Source organism: Pinus tabuliformis, chromosome 4_1 (assembly GCF_031772625.1).
Source record: "Pinus tabuliformis cultivar Carrire ecotype Pingquan chromosome 4_1, CPIR1, whole genome shotgun sequence".
In the NCBI taxonomy this organism is placed as follows: Eukaryota; Viridiplantae; Streptophyta; class Pinopsida; order Pinales; family Pinaceae; genus Pinus; species Pinus tabuliformis.
This window is the reverse complement of record NC_142303.1, coordinates 33,709,555-33,718,650: the sequence shown is the minus strand read 5'-3', so window position 1 is coordinate 33,718,650 and position 9,096 is coordinate 33,709,555. Positions and strand designations below refer to the sequence as shown.

The following is a 9,096-nucleotide window of genomic DNA, read 5'->3' as shown; positions in this document are numbered from 1 at the left end:
TCACGCCCTCGTCAACGCCACGTCGTGCCCACGTCAGGCCAACTCACCGCCGCATCAGCGCCGCCGCCCGCCAGCACTCCGACATGTCCGCCAGCTATGCATCCCCGTGGACCACTCACAGCTTGCCACCTCACCCGATGACGTCACCTGACCCTGACCCCACCTGATGATGTCATGTTGACGTCATCCAAAAAAAAGCGCCAATGTTCCAAAAATCCATATTTTCGCCAAAAAAACCGTGTTTTCTCACTTTTTGCAAAAACAACCATTGTTCCCCTCCATGCATTTTACGACCAAGCAAGCGCCAACCTGCAGAAATCGCTACAGAGACCGTGGGCACATCCACTACACCTGCATTTGTAACCATTGCCGGCAAAACGCAAGGTATTTATCCATATTATTCCCTCTGCGCCTAGTTTTCTCCATAATTCTCCAAAGCTAGTTAAAAAGACTGAGAAAACGCTGTATTTACCAGTCAACTCCCGGTACCACTACCTATTTTCAATTGTTGGGTCGAAAACTCCTTTGTAGAACCTGTGTTATCACTGAAAATTCTAATGCCAAAATTTCAAAACCGCTCACATTAGTTTGATGCGCATAAAGCCTTTTTGTAGTTTCGCAGCGCAACATGTTTTAGGCTGCGCTACAAAATTGGGGATTTGTTCGAATCCATAACAACTGTCATGCAAAATAGCTCTGGGGTGGATGCATTTTACACGAGGCATGCTCTCAAGCTCCTGCGTGTATGCTTGTCATCAGTTCTGAATCTGAAGGGAAATCTCCTAATACTTCTGAGCAGTTAAAAGATTCAGAGTTCAAGGTCAATATGGAGTATTAAACATCCAGCTCTTGCTCCTGCTGTAAAGATATACTCTCTTCTTCATGATATACTATCTCCCAAGGCACAGTTAACATTGTGCAGCTATTTCCAGACTGCTGCTAGGAAGAGATCAAAAAGACACATGGCAGAGACAGATGAGTTTGTGACAAATAGCAATGAAGGTGTTTTGATGGATGCATTAACTGTTTCAACGGCGTATTTGAAAATGAAGGCATTGTGCATGAATATTTGTAATGAACTACGCACTGATATTGAGATCCACAATCAACATATACTCCCAAGCTCTCTAGATCTTCCGAATATTTGTGCTTCCATATACAGTGTGGATCTTTGCAATCGACTACGGGCATTTCTTGTTGCATGCCCACCATCAGGCCCTTCTCCGCCTGTGGAAGATCTTGTTATTGCAACAGCGGACTTTCAGAGAGATCTAGCTAACTGGAATATCTGTCCGGTAAAGGGAGGGGTTGATGCAAAGGAGTTGTTTCACTTATACATAATCCTGTGGATTCAGGGCAAACGGCTTTCATTGCTTGATTCCTGTAAGCTTGATAAGGTCCGTTGGACAGGTGTCACAACACAACATTCAACAACACCATTTGTCGAGAAGATGTATGAACGCATTAAAGAGACTTTAAATGAATATGCAATCATTGTTTGCCGCTGGCCCGAGTATACATTTTCTCTAGAGACTGCAATATCTGAAGGTAAAGAAGAAATGGCATCACATGTAATCACAAAATTGAGAGAGACAGTCTAAATTCAAGGAGACCCAATGGAAAGACTTGCAGCTTACATGGTGGAGGGTCTTGCTGCACGAATAGAATCTTCAGGAAACGGAATATACAAAGCTTTGAATTGTAAAGAGCCACCAAGCACTGATACTTTATCTGCCATGCAAATGTTATTTGAAGTTTGCCCATATTTCAAATTTGGTTGCATGGTGGCCAATGGTGAAATTTGTGAAGTTCAAAGATCTCAGAGACCGATTAAAGGGTAGCAGCAGGTTCTTTCCAGGATCAAACAAAGTATTACAGATTGCATTGGGTCGCACAGCTGCTGATGAAGTCAAGGACGGTATTCATAAAGCTAGTGAGATGTTACATGGTGAATGTGGTCTATTCTTTACCAATCTACCAAAAGAAGAGGTTATGAGAATTTTTGAAACTTTTGAAGAGCGTGATTTTGCAAAGACTGGATCACTTGCAACAGAAACGGTTGAGTTGAATGAAGGTCCTTTGGAACAATTCACGCATGAGATGGAACCATTTCTGCGGAAGCAGGGGATGCCAGTTCGATTAAATAAAGGTGTGATAGAATTAGTAGCAGATCATGTAGTTTGCTGAGAAGGAGAGCCAATATCACCCGAAGCATCTCGCATACTACATTTAATGGGTGTTCAATGGCTACATTCCACCTCAACCTTGTATGCCGGTGGAGTCCTGATGAGTTTGAGATTTACAGAGATCATGGTGTGGCAAATCCTTCAGATGGTTCGTAGTGTATGCATTAAGCATCAAATTCTTTTACAAGTTTTTGGTTCACGGTATTATTTTAATGTAATACCTCAAGTTCCTTTTGGCATAAATATTGGCTTATGAATGGGAGAACTTCTGAGAATAGTTTTCTCATTCTAGTGTTACTAGAGTTATTGGTTTGTAATATAGGTAACAAGCTCATGTTGGTGTAGCTCTTTTAAATACAATCGCACCTGCCCAATCATCCCAAAACTCTACGTTGGCACAATCGTAAAATTCTGGGCAGGTAAACCCACGAATAAGGAGCAGAATATCACTATCCGGTCGTCTGGAGGACTGACAGAAGACAAGATACAGAAAATGGTGAGAGAGGCTGAGATGCATGCGCAAAAAGATCAGGAAAAGAAGGCATTAATCGATGCTAGAAATGCTGCGGACAACACGATATACTCAGTAGAAAAGCCCTGCAGAAACTTAGAAATAATTCCGGGCTAATGTTGAATGGCGTGAGGTTTGTAAGGATCAGTGTGATTCTGTTGATGAAAGCCAAGAAAACTCAAGAAAACGCCATAAACTTTAAATGCTTGAATGGGTTTCAGTCCAAAGGGGAGCTGTCAGTTAAGGCAAACTAAAGACCGGTACACAGGTGGCAGTTTCCTATGTTTCAGGGGATTGGAAAACATGGAACCTTGAAGACCCATCACAGCCACCGCCAGAAGGAGAGCAGATGTCAAAGAACGAGAACCATTGTAATTAAAGCCATCATGCATAACACAGTGTTAGAGTCCTACTTGATTTAGATCTCTTAAAACTCCAGTCAACAGTCAGTTGTATTTATTAGTTAGTTTCAAATGTTAGTAGGTGTCATCATAGGCAGAATCGAATTCCCCTCATGCTGGAGGAGGAATATCGATCAGTTAGAATAAGAGTTCTATATATAGCTGTAACAGAAATGTAATAGGGGTTGGAAATTTTATAACAGAGTACTGTTTTGGCTTATGTAAAGACAGAGTTCAGTAATATAAGTTGGATGCTTTTCTTCTTAGGATTCATAAAAGATTTCCATGTTCAGAATGGTGATTTTATCTTTTCCTTAATGTCTTTTACAGTTGCATAGGTGTACAATCACTCAAAATTCACTGATTGTGCTCTGATTTCCTGTGTGCATTTATGAGCTGTGGTTCCATATGTGTTGTGTTTCTGAATATTCAAATGCTAAGTGCCCTGACTTCTATGTAAAGGCAGTACTATTGTTTACTAAAGTGTGATTGACTCCATAGGCCCAATGGAAACTAGTTTAATGTTTGTCCAGCCTTCATATTTGTTAATGTTATTCCACAAGAGTTAGCCATCTTATTAATAGTCTAAATCAATAACCCTTTGAGAGAGCCCTCTCAGGCTAAGGAGGCTAAGCCTTAGTCAAAAGATTGGTTTGAAATAGTTACTTGAAGTCTTCCTGGTTTGCAACTTTCCAGGGCTTGATTTTGAGATAACATTTTGGTGCGTCTGCCGGGAGTCTGAAGATTATTCATTCCCGAAATCATGAAGCTGAATTTCTGAAGGTAGCAGGAGCTTAGAAGGTTTTTGAGGCTGCAAAACTACCTTGGCGACTCCACACATCAAATAACAAATTAGAAGGTGACTCCACTGCTAGAAGATCAGTAGCTTGATGAAGTTTCAAGATGAGTTCCACTGCAAGAATGAATGCCAGGTATGCTCCTATGAATCGGTCTCATATCCCTGGTTTTCCAAATCCTATGCCAGAGGTTGATTGGTTAGAGGATCTTCCAATATTCAAAGATGAAAAGAAAGATGATGCTGCTCTTCATTTGGTTAGGTTTCATATGCATGTACGCAGTCTTAAGGTTCATTTCCCTGAAGATTGTCTCATGAAGATGTTTATGACCACTTTAGAAGGAAAAGCATGGTCTTGGTATAAGAATTTGGGAAATGGTTCAATATATTCGCTTGCTAGTTTTCATGATGAATTCTATGAGATGTATAAAGAATGTTATCCTTCCTTATTGCTGCTTAAAGATTGCTGTAGGAATTCTTTAAGTCTTATTCAGTACTTGGAAGATTGTTATGATGATGATGAATTTATGGATGAAGAAATTTTAGAGGCTCTTCATAACAATGCATTCCAGCACCAAGGAGAAAGTATAATATCCCATGAAACGCAGCATGAAGAGCAGCAGGGGTTTACTTGTGAAAACCATGTTTTATCCTTTGATATGAATGAAGAGATGCAGCAATATTCTCAGTCTTCGAATCATAATGAGGATCTAAGCCTTAGTCAAAAGATTGGTTTGAAATAGTTACTTGAAGTCTTCCTGGTTTGCAGCCTTCCAGGGCTTGATTTTGAGATAACATTTTGGTGCGTCTGCCGGGAGTCTGAAGATTATTCATTCCCGAAATCATGAAGCTGAACTTCTGAAGGTAGCAGGAGCTCAGAAGGTTTTTGAGGCTGCAAAACTACCTTGGCGACTCCACACATCAAATAACAAATTAGAAGGTGACTCCACTGCTAGAAGATCAGTAGCTTAATGAAGTTTCAAGATGAGTTCCACTGCAAGAATGAATGCCAGGTATGCTCCTATGAATCGGTCTCATATCCCTGGTTTTCCAAATCCTATGCCAGAGGTTGATTGGTTAGAGGATCTTCCAATATTCAAAGATGAAAAGAAAGATGATGCTGCTCTTCATTTGGTTAGGTTTCATATGCATGTACGCAGTCTTAAGGTTCATTTCCCTGAAGATTGTCTCATGAAGATGTTTATGACCACTTTAGAAGGAAAAGCATGGTCTTGGTATAAAAATTTGGAAAATGGTTCAATATATTCGCTTGCTAGTTTTCATGATGAATTCTATGAGATGTATAAAGAATGTTATCCTTCCTTATTGCTGCTTAAAGATTGCTGTAGGAATTCTTTAAGTCTTATTCAGTACTTGGAAGATTGTTATGATGATGATGAATTTATGGATGAAGAAATTTTAGAGGCTCTTCATAACAATGCATTCCAGCACCAAGGAGAAAGTATAACATCCCATGAAACGCAGCATGAAGAGCAGCAGGGGTTTACTTGTGAAAACCATGTTTTATCCTTTGATATGAATGAAGAGATGCAGCAATATTCTCAGTCTTCGAATCATAATGAAGATAAAAATGATTACACACAGCAAGAAGAAGTACTGGAAGATAGCTTTTACGACCCTCAGGCAGAGGAAAAGGTTGGTTTTTTATGTCAAACTTCTCAGCAACTTACAGCAATAAATGGTCATAAGAAAGAGGAAAATTACATTGTTTGTAGGCAGCATTCAGAAAAGCAGTTCGATAGCATATCAAGAGAACCTTGTGTGGTTGAGAATCAGTTGTCTAAAGTTGCAGAATGTTATGATGATCATCAACATAACCCTGTTTTCTTTGACCCTATAAGTGAATATATGGACAAGCTTTGCACTCCGGTCTTTCATTTTCATTTGTATTATGAAGATCAAGTATATTATGAGTTGATGTGGTCATCTCACTACCATGGTTATTTTGAGGTTGAATACAGTCAAGAGCCTCCAATATCAGGGAAGACAATTGATTGGCTTTATTGGAAATATCATGTTGCTTGAGCTACAAGTGGAGCTTGCAGCTGATAGGGTAGGTAGGTAGGAAAGTGCAAATAAGCTCAAGGTGACTGAGCATTTTTTTTTTCAGTAGTGGTAGATTTCTTTTTCCCACAGTGATCATCAAGTTTAAGCCCGAGGTGAAGGCCCAAGAAGCTGGAAAGGGATGCTTGTCAAGCAAATTTCTGTTTGTCATAAATGGATAAGGCACTGGACCTGCGAGTTCTTAGTGTACCACAAGGGCACACTATCCCAAGTGGAGCCACTGTTATCACTGAAAATTCTAATGCCAAAATTTCAAAACCGCTCACATTAGTTTGATGCGCATAAAGCCTTTTTGTAGTTTCGCAGCGCAACATGTTTTAGGCTGCGCTACAAAATTGGGGATTTGTTCGAATCCATAACAACTGTCATGCAAAATAGCTCTGGGGTGGATGCATTTTACATGAGGCATGCTCTCAAGCTCCTGCGTGTATGCTTGTCATCAGTTTTGAATCTGAAGGGAAATCTCCTAATACTTCTGAGCAGTTAAAAGATTCAGCGTTCAAGGTCAATATGGAGTATTAAACATCCAGCTCTTGCTCCTGCTGTAAAGATATACTCTCTTCTTCATGATATACTATCTCCCAAGGCACAGTTAACATTGTGCAGTTATTTCCAGACTGCTGCTAGGAAGAGATCAAAAAGACACATGGCAGAGACAGATGAGTTTGTGACAAATAGCAATGAAGGTGTTTTGATGGATGCATTAACTGTTTCAACAGCGTATTTGAAAATGAAGGCATTGTGCATGAATATTTGTAATGAACTACGCACTGATATCGAGATCCACAATCAACATATACTCCCAAGCTCTCTAGATCTTCTGAATATTTGTGCTTCCATATACAGTGTGGATCTTTGCAATCGACTACGGGCATTTCTTGTTGCATGCCCACCATCAGGCCCTTCTCCGCCTGTGGCAGATCTTGTTATTGCAACAGCGGACTTTCAGAGAGATCTAGCTAACTGGAATATCTGTCTGGTAAAGGGAGGGGTTGATGCAAAGGATTTGTTTCACTTATACATAATCCTGTGGATTCAGGGCAAACGACTTTCATTGCTTGATTCCTGTAAGCTTGATAAGGTCCATTGGACAGGTGTCACAACACAACATTCAACAACACCATTTGTCGAGAAGATGTATGAACGCATTAAAGAGACTTTAAATGAATATGCAATCATTGTTTGCCGCTGGCCCGAGTATACATTTTCTCTAGAGACTGCAATATCTGAAGGTAAAGAAGAAATGGCATCACATATAATCACAAAATTGAGAGAGACAGTCTAAATTCAAGGAGACCCAATGGAAAGACTTGCAGCTTACATGGTGGAGGGTCTTGCTGCACGAATAGAATCTTCAGGAAACGGAATATACAAAGCTTTGAATTGTAAAGAGCCACCAAGCACTGATACTTTATCTGCCACGCAAATGTTATTTGAAGTTTGCCCATATTTCAAATTTGGTTGCATGGTGGCCAATGGTGAAATTTGTGAAGTTCAAAGATCTCAGAGACCGATTAAAGGGTAGCAGCAGGTTCTTTCCAGTATCAAACAAAGTATTACAGATTGCATTGGGGTCGCACAGCTGCTGATGAAGTCAAGGACGGTATTCATAAAGCTAGTGAGATGTTACATGGTGAATGTGGTCTATTCTTTACCAATCTACCAAAAGAAGAGGTTATGAGAATTTTTGAAACTTTTGAAGAGCGTGATTTTGCAAAGAATGGATCACTTGCAACAGAGCAGCCGTTGAGAAAACGGTTGAGTTGAATGAAGGTCCTTTGGAACAATTCACGCATGAGATGGAACCATTTCTGCGGAAGCAGGGGATGCCAGTTCGATTAAATAAAGGTGTGATAGAATTAGTGGCAGATCATGTAGTTTGCTGAGAAGAAGAGCCAATATCACCCGAAGCATCTCGCATACTACATTTAATGGGTGTTCAATGGCTACATTCCACCTCAACCTTGTATGCCGGTGGAGTCCTGATGAGTTTGAGATTTACAGAGATCATGGTGTGGCAAATCCTTCAGATGGTTCGTAGTGTATGCATTAAGCATCAAATTCTTTTACAAGTTTTTGGTTCACGGTATTATTTTAATGTAATACCTCAAGTTCCTTTTGGCATAAATATTGGCTTATGAATGGGAGAACTTCTGAGAATAGTTTTCTCATTCTAGTGTTACTAGAGTTATTGGTTTGTAATATAAGTAACAAGCTCATGTTGGTGTAGCTCTTTTAAATACAATCGCACCTGCCCAATCATCCCAAAACTCTACGTTGGCACAATCGTAAAATTCTAGGCAGGTAAACCCACGAATAAGGAGCAGAATATCACTATTCGGTCGTCTGGAGGACTGACAGAAGACAAGATACAGAAAATGGTGAGAGAGGCTGAGATGCATGCGCAAAAAGATCAGGAAAAGAAGGCATTAATCGATGCTAGAAATGTTGCGGACAGCACGATATACTCAGTAGAAAAGCCCTGCAGAAACTTAGAAATAATTCCGGGCTAATGTTGAATGGTGTGAGGTTTGTAAGGATCAGTGTGATTCTGTTGATGAAAGCCAAGAAAACTCAAGAAAACGCCATAAACTTTAAATGCTTGAATGGGTTTCAGTCCAAAGGGGAGCTGTCAGTTAAGGCAAACTAAAGATCGGTACACAGGTGGCAGTTTCCTATGTTTCAGGGGATTGGAAAACATGGAACCTTGAAGACCCATCACAGCCACCGCCAGAAGGAGAGCAGATGTCAAAGAACGAGAACCATTGTAATTAAAGCCATCATGCATAACACGGTGTTAGAGTCCTACTTGATTTAGATCTCTTAAAACTCCAGTCAACAGTCAGTTGTATTTATTAGTTAGTTTCAAATGTTAGTAGGTGTCATCATAGGCAGAATCAAATTCCCCTCATGCTGGAGGAGGAATATCGATCAGTTAGAATAAGAGTTCTATATATAGCTGTAACAGAAATGTAATAGGGGTTGGAAATTTTATAACAGAGTACTGTTTTGGCTTATGTAAAGACAGAGTTCAGTAATATAAGTTGGCTGCTTTTCTTCTCAGGATTCATAAAGGATTTCCATGTTCAGAATGGTGATTTTATCTTTTCCTTAATG

At 40.0% G+C, this 9,096-nt stretch overlaps 2 pseudogenes; both read left to right on the top strand.

Moving 5' to 3' along the window:
• Positions 1–1,791: 1,791 nt before the first annotated feature.
• LOC149174049 (uncharacterized) lies at positions 1,792–2,357 on the top strand (annotated as a pseudogene).
• Positions 2,358–7,454: 5,097 nt separating this feature from the next.
• LOC149174048 (uncharacterized) lies at positions 7,455–8,020 on the top strand (annotated as a pseudogene).
• Positions 8,021–9,096: the final 1,076 nt, after the last annotated feature.